Genomic DNA, 14,173 nt, shown 5'->3' with positions numbered 1-14,173 from the left:
GACCTTATGATGGAAGAAAGGTCATTGATGAAGCAGCTGAAGATGGTTGGGCTGAGGGCACTATTCATGACCATTATCATCCTGCAGCGATGTCCTGGAGCTGAGATGACTGACCTCCAACAACCACAACCATCTTCCTTTGTGCTAGGTATGAGTCAAACCAGTGGTGAGTTTCCCCCCTGATTCCCATTGACTCCAGTTTTGCTAGGACTCCTTGATGCCACAATCGGTCAAATGCAGCCTTGATGTCGAGGGCAGTCACTCTCACCTCACCTCTGGAGTTTAGTTCTTTTGTCCATCTTTGAACCCCCTTTGCCAAATGCTGCCTACATCACTACAGGCACCACACGGTCTAACCTACCATAGCAAGGAGGCGCAAGCACGTGGAACGCAGAGGGCAGCAGATCGATCGGTGCCACGCCACCTGGAAGCTCCCCTCCCAGCATCTCATCACCCTGACTTGGACATGTCCTGGAGTTCCAGCTCTGTGCCTAGGCGCTGCTCCTCCAGGTTGCCCCCAAAACAGTAATGTGGGTCTCAGTGTACCACATGCTGCGGGGGCAGAACTCATCTCTTCACCACCCTCTCAGGGTGACCTCGGCATGGGTAATATCTGCTGGCCCACCCAGCGAAGGACACGTGCTGTCAATGATTCAATGCAGTCACTGCACTCAGAGTTGGGGCCTGGGGGACACCAGGGGGGGAAGCCTACCTGCTGGGTTAAGTGACCAATGCCAACAGGTCATTGAAACGCTTGCGTCACTGTGTCCACGTGTGTCACACCACGTCGTGGGAGCTCAACTCCTCCACCACCTCTTCCCAGGCATGTTTGCTCATGTGTGTGTGGGAGGGGGGTGGTGGTGGGGGGGGGGGGTGGTGGCTCCTCCTCCCGTTCTGGGGAACCAGGACCTCCAGCCATGCTGCCATCTCCTCGAGGAGGGCAGCAAGGCAGTCATCGGAAAAACGAGGGGCAGAGTGCCCCCCTGCCCTACCCTCCTGCCTGGCCTGCTCACCAGCAGCGCTCTGGGAAGCCCTTCCACTGGCCGTGATTCACAGCCTTTGAAAGGCTGCAGCAGCTTTTTAAAACAGGCCGCCCGGGTCACCATTGGACCCGACAGTCATTGCAGTCCCGCCGCCGCCCGCCCACTCCCGCTGTCTTCGGGAATTGCGATTCCTGTTGGGTGGGCCTTAATTGGCCCGCCCGGGTAAAATGGCGGCACGGCCCTGATCGCGGCTGACGATTGGGTCCACTCCCACTCTGCCCCACCCCTGCCAGCCAGAAAATTCAGCCCCTGGAGTATGGTGTATAGTATTGGTCACCTTATTTAAAGAAGGATACAAATATGTTGGAAGCAGTCCAGAGAAGGTTTACCAGACTAATGCCTGGAATGGGCGGGTTGTCTTATGAGGGAAGGTTGGGCAGACTAGGCTTGTATCCGCTGGAGTTTAGAAGGGTAAGAAGCAACTCGATTGAAGCATATAAGTTCCTGAGGGGTCTTGACAGGGTGGATGTTGAGAGGATGTTTCCTCTTGCGGGAGAATCTAGAACTAGGGGGCTACTGTTTAAAAGAAAGGGGTCACTCATTTAAAACTGAGATGAGGCAAAAAAAAAAATTCTCTTAGAGGATCATGAGCCTTTGAAACTCTCTTCCTGAAAAGGCAGTGGCATCTTTGAATAATTTTAAGGCAGAGGTGGATAGATTCTTGGTAAGCAAGGGGTTGACAGGCTATCAGAGGTAGGCGGGTGCAGATTTGAGGTTACTATCAGGTCAGCCATGATCTTATTAAATGGTGGAGCAGGCTTGAGGGGCTGAATGGCCTATTCCTGCTCCTTGTTAGTATGTATTTCACCTCGTAAAACATCATTAGCCAAGTGTTGTTTGAATGCATTTCATGGGCACATGCATAATGATGTTTTCTTTTGACATTTTATTTAATAACCTGAATTCAGTTGACAGATTATGGAAAATGTCTTAAGTTAGTCAGAAGTAGATTAATCAAGTGGCACCATAAAGCTGATCTTTCTCTCCTGGCACTGGTTGGAAACAATTAGTGCAGAATGTGCTGGAAGTGCTCTCCACAGGGACCCAGATCTGAATGTCCTCTGGCACCGCATTATGATTTAGCAGGCACACATGCGCATGCATTTGGAGGCATAGTATTGTCCATGGCCTTGAATATGGCAGTAATTCTTCACATAAAGTGCTGGCCCAGCCAATGAAGCCCACATCCCGTGAATGAATTAAAAAAAAATATATCCTGAAGGTATCCTTCACCTTCAAGGGTGTGAGCATAGGGAGTCACCGAAAAAGACCCAGTTTTCAGGGTTTCCCTGATTAACAGAGCATGAAGAAGTGGCAGAGTAGCTGAGCATTGATTAAAACTGAGATTCACTGTGGCTCACAAGAGTTGAATTTTTTTCATTGTCACAATCTTCTCCTGAACTGGACTCTCTAAGGATATCGTTTAACATTAGCATTTGTATAGCATCTTCAATGTAGTAAAACATCCAAGGTGCTTGCATTCGGCAATGCAGTATGACTGGGGTTATGCCAGCACCCACGCTACATCTGAGCAGCCTGGCAGTCCGCCTTAGAGGGAGCTGGTAAGAGGGCAGCACTGTGGTTCCAAGCAAGTGATGAAGTCCCAGCCGAAACAAATATGGGTCTAAAGAGGAACAAGAAAGGATGTTGGCGTGATTGTGAGGCATTTCATTTTTAGTCAGGACAGGGAGGAGTTCCTACTCTCAAGTGGGGAAACCGTTGTTAGCGTCAGTTGTTAGGTGGAAGGTGGATGATAACAATTGGATAAATGGGGCCTGTGCTTCCTTCGTGCTGTCTATCTCCAAATAAATCATATCGTTAAAAAGAGGAGTGAGAAGTTTTTAAACACAAGTTTCATGATTACTTGTCAAAGACTCAACCAAAGCTGTCAAAGAGGTTGGTGGGATGACATGAATGGGAGCAAAGATTAGTGTCCATTTTGCTCTTCATTACACCCCTCTTTCAGGCAGAAAGATAGGAAGGTGGGGAAAAATTGTCCCTCGTTTTGTATTGTCAATGGTATCCTGGATTGCAGTAATCTCCTTATTTCCGTATGTGAAACTTTGGGGATAGTAGCCAAGAGGCTTTTTTAAAATATTATTTTGGCTGCCTTTGCTAATTAGTGGAACAAGACTTCAGGAATTTATAATACAACTGTGTTAAAAATGTTATTTTCTGCTGTGTCACATGTTTCCTCCTGACACTTTAGTGCCTTTATTTTAATCCAGTGTCTGTTGTTAATGCTGTTTATGTTGGAGTTCATTGCTCATATAATGCAATCTGAAGAATTAAGAATAAAGGCACATAATTGTTTGTTTGTAGAGAATTTGAGTATTGCTGAAAAAAGACATTTTTGTCAAAACTTTTTGTCTTGCACTCATCAGGACAATTCACAAGAAAATACCAATGTCAGGGGAAACAAAGTATTTATACTGTATGAGAAGGAGAGTGCTGATTGGTTGGCAAGTGGACTCTGATTGGTAGAGACATTGCCATGGAGAATGCACCTGTTGATGGTGACTGACATTTAACTGCCAAGACAAAAACAGAATTACCTGGAAAAACTCAGCAGGTCTGGCAGCATCCGCCGATGCTGCCAGACCTGCTGAGTTTTTCCAGGTAATTCTGTTTTTGTTTTGGATTTCCAGCATCCGCAGTTTTTTTGTTTTTAACTGCCAAGCATTGTTTGAAATTTAAACCAGGTAGCTTGGCTCTGATTGGTCAAGACATTGCCCTGATGAATGAACCAGTGAATGGCTGTCACTTATTTTGTTTAACTGAAACAGAGGCCATGTGTGTACGTGAGTGCAAGACGAAAAGCTTCAACAAAAAAAATCTCTTTTTTAAGCGATAATAAAGACACAATTTGCATCAAGACAGAAAACGTTGTAAGATGTACAGGTCATGCAGCATCTGAGAGGAATAAGAGTCCAAGGACCAGAAAATTTTCTGGGAGTAAGTGGTGGGGGTTGTGGGGAGTGGAGAGAGTGGAGGTGTGGCCTAGCCGAAAATGGGGCTAACGAAAATGGACTACTGAATTTAATGCAGGATCCCACTTTAATTTTTTTTTGTCTATTTCCTGGCTGTCAGCTAAGCAGATTGAGGGGCTGACATGTGGGGAAGCCTATGCTGAAAGGTGACAATTGGGCAGCAGAGGAGGGAGGTTGGGAGGGAGAGATCGTGGCAGAGAAAGCAATCGCAGGTTGAGGAGGAGATCGCAGGTTAGTTGTGAGTTATGCGCCGGGACAGAAATTACAAATCAAAACTGAGGCTAGCTGCCTCGTTAACCCATTTCATTAATTGACCCACTGCTCATGAGCACTGCATAGACAATTAAAACCAGGAGCGAGCGTGCTCAATGTGGTTTGTGGCTAGGTTTCAGATTTTTAAATACCTGTCCCACCCTCTCTCTCCCATTATGAGGGGTACAGATATCCCCAACCTTTCAGGTGAATGACCTTTCATCAGAATGGGAAGACGTTCGAGAGCTACTGCTTTCTAATCAAGCACAGAATCATAGAAAGCGAAGGAGCAAGGGAAGAGGGAAGATCTGTGATAGGATAGAGGCCAGGAAAGATCACATGACAAAAGTGATGGTGCAAGGCAAGCGGGGCTGGTAAAGGGGCACTTAAAGAAACAAAAGCTGGGTTCAGAGGATGTAAATGGCCATAGCAGAAACCAGCACCTGCTGACAGAGAAAATGTCCTGTCTATGATTTGAAATGAATGAACTCAATGTTGTCCGGAATTTGACTGTACCATTTAGGGTAAGGTTGGAGGTGGGGTTACATAACTCGGTGAGAGAATGCGGGGATGGGGGGAGGAGATTGGAGTGCTCGTCATCTTACTGCCTCCACAACATCTTGCTAGAAGTGGGGAAGGCGGCAGAGAGCACTCCTGCCCTGGGCCTGATTGAGCCACTTTGGGGAGTCGATGGCATAGTGGTATTGTTGCTGGACTAGTAATCCAGAGACCCCAGGGTAATGCTCTGGTGGACCCGAGCTCATATCCCGCCATTAATTTGAAAACTCTAATGGTAACCATTGTGGATTGTAAAAACCCATCTGGTTCACTAATGTCCTGTCGGGAAGGGAATCTACTGCCTTTACTGGTCTGGCCTATATTTGACTCCAGACCCACAGCAATGTGGTTGACTCTTAAATGCCCTCTGAACAAGAATGATTAGGGATGGGCAATAAATGCTGGCTTAGCCAGCGACACTCACATCCCATGAATGAATTTTTTAAGAAGTGGCCAATTAAGAGCCTCTTTCTGCCTCCTGCTGGCAGCTTATCAGCAGCCATGGGAGTCCTGCACCACACGGGGACTCCATCGGTAAACCTTGGTGGCCTCCCGGTGGGCTCCAAGTAAGGGTTCACGTTATTTGGGCACTCTTTGTCCCACCGAGGGACACCCTCCACCCCATCACCCCCCCCCCCCCCTCAAGGCATAGGCCACCCCCAAAGCAATGCCACCACCTGCCCTCACCAATCCCTCATCCCCCTAGCTGGAGCCTGCCTGATTGGTTCCGGTGCCTCAGACCCCACTTAGCTTGTTGCGAGGATGCGCATTCATCAACTGGCAGAATTTTGCCCTTGACGGGGGAGCTCAGCAGCGGGTGGGTGGAGGGTGGTTGGGCAGTGGAGGGGGGAAGTGCAGGCCGGCCAAGCACAAATGTCGTGCTTGCGCGCGAGCGAGCGCTGCATAATCCCCCCTGAGGCGCGGAGCTGCCTCAGGGAGATGAACAGACATAAAAACAATAAAAACTGTCCCCTCACGTGACCCTGTCACATGAGCAGGGACACGTTATCAATGAAAAGTTGAAGTTTTTATTGTATTTTTATTTGCTTTCGGAAACCTCATCCCGCTCGTAAGGTTGGACCGGCAGTGAAAATTTTACTTTGGTTGATAACTTAATGGGCCTGAACAGGCTTTCAATTGTTGGACGGAGGCGCTGCCGACTCCAGTGAGCACCTACCAACCGAGCTATCGTGGGACTGCGCATTGGCGTCGGCATGCCCGGCCGACATCGACTCGCGTCATTTCACGCGCGGGTGGGTCAGGCGCCGCCCCCCCCCCGCCGTGCGTGCTCTTGCTCAGGCGCAGTCCCAGCAGTGGCCACTGCTCCTGATGGTGCTGCTGAGGCTCCTGAGCTGCTGGCCAGCTCATTGGCCGGTGCCACAGATGTGACGGGTCAAGCGGGTTTTGCCCCCACTTTCGGGCCCATCGGCAGGACTTTTGTTGACATGAGGACTAAACCCAGGCCGTCGAGTCCAGAAGGCTGTAAAGCGCCTAATTTAAAGATGAGGTTGTGCTTCAGTTATACAGGGCATTGGTGAGACCGCAACTGGATTGCTGTGTACAGCACTGGTCTCCTGGTTTAAGGAAGGATTTAAATGCATTGGAAGCAGTTCAGAGGAGGTTTACTAGATTGATACCTGGAATGAGTGGGTTGTTTTATGAGGAAGGGTTGGACAGGTTAGGCTTTTATCCACTGGAGTTTAGAAACATAAAAGGTGACTTGATTGAAATACATAAGATCCAAGGGGTAGAGAGGATGTTACCTCTTGTGGGGCAATCTAGAACCAGGAGTCACAGTGTAAAAATAAAAGGCCGCTCATTTAAAACCAAGATGAGGAGAATTGTTTTCTCTAAGAGGGTCGTGAGTCTTTGGAGCTCTTTTTCTCAAAAGGCGTTGCAAGTAGAGTCTTTGAATATTGTTAAGGCAGAGGCAGATAGATTCTTGATCAGCAAGGGGGTGAAAGGTTATCAGGTGTAGGTGGGAATGTGCAGTTAAAGTTACAATCAGATCAGCCATGATCTTCTTGAATACCAGAGCAGGCTCGAGGGACCAAGTGGCCACTCCTGCTCCTAATTCAGATGTTCGTATTTTTTTTGGGCGCTGATTTCAACATGGCGCTCAGTGCTATTCGGTAAACCATGACCTTAGTTTCGAGTTTTAGATCTTGGTCCTTAAATACTTTTTTCTTCAGTCATAGAGTCAAAGAGTCACAGAGGTCTACAGCACATAAAAAGGCCCTTCGGCCGATCGAGCTTGCACTGGTTAAACAAGTACCTAACTATTCTAATCCCATTTTCCAGCGCTAGGCCCATAGCCTTGTACGCCATTGCATCGCAAGTGCACATCCAAATACTTCTTAAATGTTATGAGGGTTTCTGCCTCTACCACCCTTTCAGGCAGTGAGTTCCAGATTCCCACCACCCTCTGGGTGGAAAAATTCTTCCTCACATCCTCTCTAAACCTCCTGCCTCTTATTTTAAATCTATTGCCCCTGGTTGTGGCAGGAGACTCCCAGGAGCACAGCAGAACCGCTTTAGGGATGTCCTCAGAGTATCCCTGAAGAGATCAAACATCCTCACTGACTCGTGTAAGTCCCTGGCTTGGAATCAACCGAAATGGAGAAGGTTTACTTGGGGAGGCACCAAGCATATCATCGGGCACAGGCAGAGGCAAAGTCGAGATGTCAGAGAAAGTGCACAAACCTCCAAACGCTTCATCTGCCCGACCCTTCTCCCCATGTGGCAGAGTCTGCAGATCACGCATTGGACTCATGAGCCCTCTCAGAACCCCTCGGGCTGGAGTGGAAGCAATTCATCCTCAACCCCAAGGGACTGGCTAAGAAGAAGAAAGGCTAATTTGAGCCTGTGATTTACTGAAAACTGAAAAACTGCAGTGACAAGCCCAGCAGATGAATACATTACACAGCCAAACGCAGTCAGTGGTTGGTTTAAGCATGGTGTGTTAGGATCTGGGAAGTTCTGAAACAGCAGTCTCCCATGTATTAAATGATGGGGCTATAGACTGAGATGCTGATCATGATTGGAGTTGCTTTTGTTCAGTAACCTGGAAGCAGTAACACTTCATGTTTCTCTGGTGCTAGTTCATCATTAAAATAAAGCGAAATCCACTGCCGCTTGAGATATTGACACTTGAGTCTTTTTACGTGTGACAATTGGACGATGATAAAAGAAATAATGAGGCAAGGCAGCAACCCAAAGTTTATCCTCCTGATGAGGCCGGAGAGACAATTTCAAGTTGGCCTCGGGCTTCTTTGTCTGGGGACTGCTTGCCCAGACTGGATCCCAATGGTAATTAATGGGGTAATTTTTAAACAGCGCTGTTAATTTAATGAGTTATTTGGTATCTATCATACTGCATGTGGTAATGTGACTGGATTATGTTGAAGGAGATATCAAGTCTGTATTGTATTATATAATCATGCTTACAGGCTCATAACAATCAACATACATAAATTCTTCTTTAAGTGTTGACGTTTCGAGTCCTCATGACCCTTCGACAGAAGGGTCATGAGGACTCGAAACGTCAACTCTTTTCTTCTCCGCCGATGCTGCCAGACCTGCTGAGTTTTTCCAGGTAATTCTGTTTTTGTTTTGGATTTCCAGCATCCGCAGTTTTTTCGTTTTTTGTTTTTTTCTTCTTTAAGTGTCTATCTCGAGTGCTTTTGCATAAATGCTTCAGGCTGGAAGGTGTGAAGGTCAGAAGATTTTCCAAAATAAAGACAAATAACTTGTGAAAGTCTATAAATTTGTTGCACTGTAACTGTTCAGTGCATTTTTCAAGAGGTATTATAATAAATGGTGATAGATACCATTTAATTTACACTGGTATCAACTCCTTCATACTGCACTTATCTTTCCATTGTGTTACAGAGGTTAATTTAAACAGCCCTGATTTCTCCTCTCACACCACCCCCCCCATCCATAAACAGAAAGGTGTTTTGATTTGCTTCCTGTTTTATAAGCGGTGGCATATTTCCCAATGCCTAAGATTTGGTGTCTTCCACTGTCCTATTAATAACCTCTTAGTAAACTCAAGATAGGATGAACTCAAAGGGGTTAGCTTATTTGCACACTGAAAATGTGGGTGGAGGGTCACCACGGGTACCCCTGCACACTCACACAATAAAAAAGAGGTAGAAAAAAGAAAGATTTACAGGGCAAAGGCCGCAGAGCGAAGAATTGTTGTTTCACGTGTGTCCAGAGTCTGGAATCAAAGCCCAATGAGGTGTCCCTTCACAGATGTCCGCAGGCTAAAACCCAATGCTGTATAATTCACTTTTCCAGTAGATTGCCCTAACACGAGGAGATAAACTCGCAGAGATAAATCAATCTACTAGCAGATGGTACAGATGTTCCAATAGAAATAGAAGTGTAGATGGGGCCAGGTATTCAATCTGGGCAGAAACAGATTTTTGTGCTGCTGCTTGTAGATGGTAAAATGGCAAACTAAGCTTTGCAGTTCCACAAGTCAATATTACTGGTTCCACAGTGGGGCCTATGTCACATGACTCCCCATCTCTCCACTCGGGCTTTGACAAAGGGCGCGTATCCCTCTGTCTAGGTGTCTGAGATTGTTAAATGTTCCGATCAATAAGACTTGAAAGGGAAGCTGCAGGGCCCTTTGCCCTACCAGACAGATAAGCTCCAGTTGGCCAGGTCTGGCTTATGAAATGCAGATTGCCGTTGCACAGTTCTCATTGAATTTGGTCTCTGCAGCCCACAGAGGTCACCCATGCCTCTTCAGAGATAACGATGTGCAAGTTTACGTAATACTGCCATGCTAGCTCCTTTTGTTCAGGGTCACAGACAGACATTGCTTCAGCCATTTTAAAAGGTTGTTCTCCAGTTTGTTTTTTAATTTAGATATTAGCCCTGAGGAAATCTATATTTATTTTATAAAAATATATAGTGTGAGGTCTTAGTCCTCTGACAATAGCAATGCATCATTAAAAAAAGTACAATTTTTGCAGAGGGTATCATGAATATGGTTTGTTAGCAAGTGATATCTAGCAACAGAGCCATGCAGAAAAATCATTAATGTAGTCACTGCACTGCTGTTCAGTGTTATCATTCAATTTAGTACAGCTGAAATATCACTGGTGGGCCACTTGTTTTGGAATAACATGTCAACCTGTTATACAGAAAGGGAAGAAAAGAACTTGCATTACAATAGCGTTTTTTCATAACCTTGGAATGATCCAAAACAATTTACAGCTAATGAAGCACACTTTAAGCGTAGTCACTCTTGTAACATAGAGAACTATGGTAGCCTGTACATGCACAGCAAGATGCCACACACAACAGTAATGAGTTGAAAGCCCAGATGATTTGTTTTACAAATGTTGATTCATCTTCTTCTCACATCCAGAGATGCATGAGGCAGATGAAGCACACACTTATGTCTGGTTCCGTAGTTTGTTTTTCCTGGAGCAGGTCACTAGCCCGTTGTCAGAGGGTGTGGCTTGAGGAACACCACTCTTCATCAAGCATGGCTGACCAGGGGACTCTCCTGCTTTTACTGCCTGCCGTAGGTGCATTGGAAGAATTTATGGTTTGATAATCATTCTGTTTGGCCACATTATTCCATAGCAATCACTACTGGAGTGAGACTCGAACCAGGAGTGTTTTGCCCAGAGGCAGGGGCGCTATCCACTTCTCCACAAGACGCCCTCCCAGATTTTGATTGATAGATAAATATTTACCAGAACACCAGAAGAACTCGCCTGCTCTTCTTCAAATTGTGTTATGGGAACTTTTAGATCCAACTGAGAGGGCAGAGGGTGTTATAATATGACTTCAAGGGATATCAGCATGACATCACTGGAAGAGAAATGTGTCCTGTTCCAGTCTTAGTTTCACTTTTGCTTTGAGCACAGCACACACACAGCACTGATGTCTTCAAACTTTATACCTATGTATAACTGTCCTCATGTGTCTAATGTTAATAAATGAACCGTAACATGTTTACCCAATCCCGTGACTGATTGGTGCCTGGTGTCTTGTACAGTAAATAAGCCCAAGGTATTATATCATTATAATAACATGACAGATGGCCCCTGTTGCTTTCATGTTTCATCCAAATAATGGTGCCTATGACAATGCAGCACTCCCTCAGTAGTGTCTTGAGGTTTTCAACTAGATTGTGCCCTCAAGCCCTGGAGTAAAGCTTGAATTCACAATCTTCTGCCACAGAGGTGAAAATGCTTTATTGAGCCAAGGCTGTCAGAAGAACAACATGTGCAAGATTAAACTAGATCAAGAGATTAATTTGCATTAAATCCAAAAGATTAGGAATGGATGCTATGAAGTTTTAAGTACAATGATCATGTTTCAAAATTTGGCTGAAGAAGGATAAATAGTATTTGCTCAAAAGAGAAAGCTTGCCTTTATATGTAAAACAAAAACAGAATTACCTGAAAAAACTCAGCAGGTCTGGCAGCATCGGCAGAGAAGAAAAGAGTTGACGTTTCGAGTCCTCATGACCCTTCGACAGAACTTGCGTTCGAGTCCAAGAAAGAGTTGAAATATAAGCTGGTTTAAGGTGTGTGTGTGGGGGGCGGAGAGATAGAGAGACAAAGAGGTGGAGGGGGGGGTGGGGGGTGTGGTTGTAGGGACAAACAAGCAGTGATAGAAGCAGATCATCAAAAGATGTCAACGACAATAGTACAATAGAACACATAGGTGTTAAAATTAAAGTTGGTGATATTATCTAAACGAATGTGCTAATTAAGAATGGATGGTAGGGCACTCAAGGTATAGCTCTAGTGGGTTTTTTTTTATATAATGGAAATAGGTGGGAAAAGGAAAATCTTTATAACTTATTGGAAAAAAAAGGGGAAGGGGGAAACAGAAAGGGGGTGGGGATGGGGGAGGGAGCTCACGACCTAAAGTTGTTGAATTCAATATTCAGTCCAGAAGGCTGTAAAGTCCCTAGTCGGAAGATGAGGTGTTGTTCCTCCAGTTTGCGCTGGGCTTCACTGGAACAATGCAGCAAGCCAAGGACAGACATGTGGGCAAGAGAGCAGGGTGGAGTGTTGAAATGGCAAGCGACAGGGAGGTTTGGGTCATTCTTGCGGACAGACCGCAGGTGTTCTGCAAAGCGGTCGCCCAGTTTACGTTTGGTCTCTCCAATGTAGAGGAGACCACATTGGGAGCAACGGATGCAGTAGACTAAGTTGGGGGAAATGCAAGTGAAATGCTGCTTCACTTGAAAGGAGTGTTTGGGTCCTTGGACGGTGAGGAGAGAGGAAGTGAAGGGGCAGGTATTGCATTTTTTGCGTGGGCATGGGGTGGTGCCATAGGAGGGGGTTGAGGAGTAGGGGGTGATGGAGGAGTGGACCAGGGTGTCCCGGAGGGAGCGATCCCTACGGAATGCCGATAAGGGGGGTGAAGGGAAGATGTGTTTGGTGGTGGCATCATGCTGGAGTTGGCGGAAATGGCGGAGGATGATCCTTTGAATGCGGAGGCTGGTGGGGTGATAAGTGAGGACAAGGGGACCCTATCATGTTTCTGGGAGGGAGGAGAAGGCGTGAGGGCGGATGCGCAGGAGATGGGCCGGACACGGTTGAGGGCCCTGTCAACGACCGTGGGTGGAAAACCTCGGTTAAGGAAGAAGGAGGACATGTCAGAGGAACTGTTTTTGAATGTAGCATCATCAGAACAGATGCGACGGAGGCGAAGGAACTGAGAGAATGGGATGGAGTCCTTACAGGCCCCCTTCCACAACTCTTTCTCCGGTACATCGATGATTACTTCGGTGCCGCTTCATGCTCTCGTCAGGACTTGGAAAAATTTATTAATTTTGCTTCCAATCTCCACCCCTCCATCATTTTCACGTGGTCCATCTCTGACACTTCCCTTCCCTTCCTTGACCTCTCTGTCTCAATCTCTGGTGATAGACTGTCCACCAATATCCATTACAAACCCACCGACTCCCACAGCTATCTCGACTACAGCTCCTCACACCCTGCTTCCTGTAAGGACTCCATCCCATTCTCTCAGTTCCTTCGCCTCCGTCGCATCTGTTCCGATGATGCTACATTCAAAAACAGTTCCTCTGACATGTCCTCCTTCTTCCTTAACCGAGGTTTTCCACCCACGGTCGTTGACAGGGCCCTCAACCGTGTCTGGCCCATCTCCCGCACATCCGCCCTCACGCCTTCTCCTCCCTCCCAGAAACATGATAGGGTCCCCCTTGTCCTCACTTATCACCCCACCAGCCTCCGCATTCAAAGGATCATCCTCCGCCATTTCCGCCAACTCCAGCACGATGCCACCACCAAACACATCTTCCCTTCATCCCCCTTATCGGCATTCCGTAGGGATCGCTCCCTCCGGGACACCCTGGTCCACTCCTCCATCACCCCCTACTCCTCAACCCCCTCCTATGGCACCACCCCATGCCCACGCAAAAAATGCAATACCTGCCCCTTCACTTCCTCTCTCCTCACCGTCCAAGGACCCAAACACTCCTTTCAAGTGAAGCAGCATTTCACTTGCATTTCCCCCAACTTAGTCTACTGCATCCGTTGCTCCCAATGTGGTCTCCTCTACATTGGAGAGACCAAACGTAAACTGGGCGACCGCTTTGAAGAACATCTGCGGTCTGTCCGCAAGAATGACCCAAACCTCCCTGTCGCTTGCCATTTCAACACTCCACCCTGCTCTCTTGCCCACATGTCTGTCCTTGGCTTGCTGCATTGTTCCAGTGAAGCCCAGCGCAAACTGAAGGAACAACACCTCATCTTCCGACTAGGGACTTTACAGCCTTCTGGACTGAATATTGAATTCAACAACTTTAGGTCGTAAGCTCCCTCCCCCATCCCCACCCCCTTTCTGTTTCCCCCTTCCCCTTTTTTTTCCAATAAGTTATAAAGATTTTCCTTTTCCCACCTATTTCCATTATATAAAAAAAAACCCACTAGAGCTATACCTTGAGTGCCCTACCATCCATTCTTAATTAGCACATTCGTTTAGATAATATCACCAACTTTAATTTTAACACCTATGTGTTCTATTGTACTATTGTCGTTGACATCTTTTGATGATCTGCTTCTATCACTGCTTGTTTGTCCCTACAACCACACCCCCCACCCCCCCCTCCACCTCTTTGTCTCTCTATCTCTCCGCCCCCCACACACACACCTTAAACCAGCTTATATTTCAACTCTTTCTTGGACTCGAACGCAAGTTCTGTCGAAGGGTCATGAGGACTCGAAACGTCAACTCTTTTCTTCTCGGCTGATGCTGCCAGACCTGCTGAGTTTTTCCAGGTAATTCTGTTTTTGTTTTGGATTTCCAGCATCCGCA

At 46.7% G+C, this 14,173-nt stretch overlaps 1 protein-coding gene across 1 annotated transcript in view; it reads left to right on the top strand.

The window, feature by feature from the left end:
- The window catches only part of ano3 (anoctamin 3), a 599,584-nt gene that overhangs the window by 288,600 nt on the left and 296,811 nt on the right, over positions 1-14,173 (top strand). The window lies entirely within an intron of this gene.

This window comes from Carcharodon carcharias, chromosome 10 (assembly GCF_017639515.1).
Source record: "Carcharodon carcharias isolate sCarCar2 chromosome 10, sCarCar2.pri, whole genome shotgun sequence".
Classification (NCBI taxonomy): domain Eukaryota; kingdom Metazoa; phylum Chordata; class Chondrichthyes; order Lamniformes; family Lamnidae; genus Carcharodon; species Carcharodon carcharias.
This window is presented reverse-complemented; position numbering and strand designations above follow the sequence as displayed.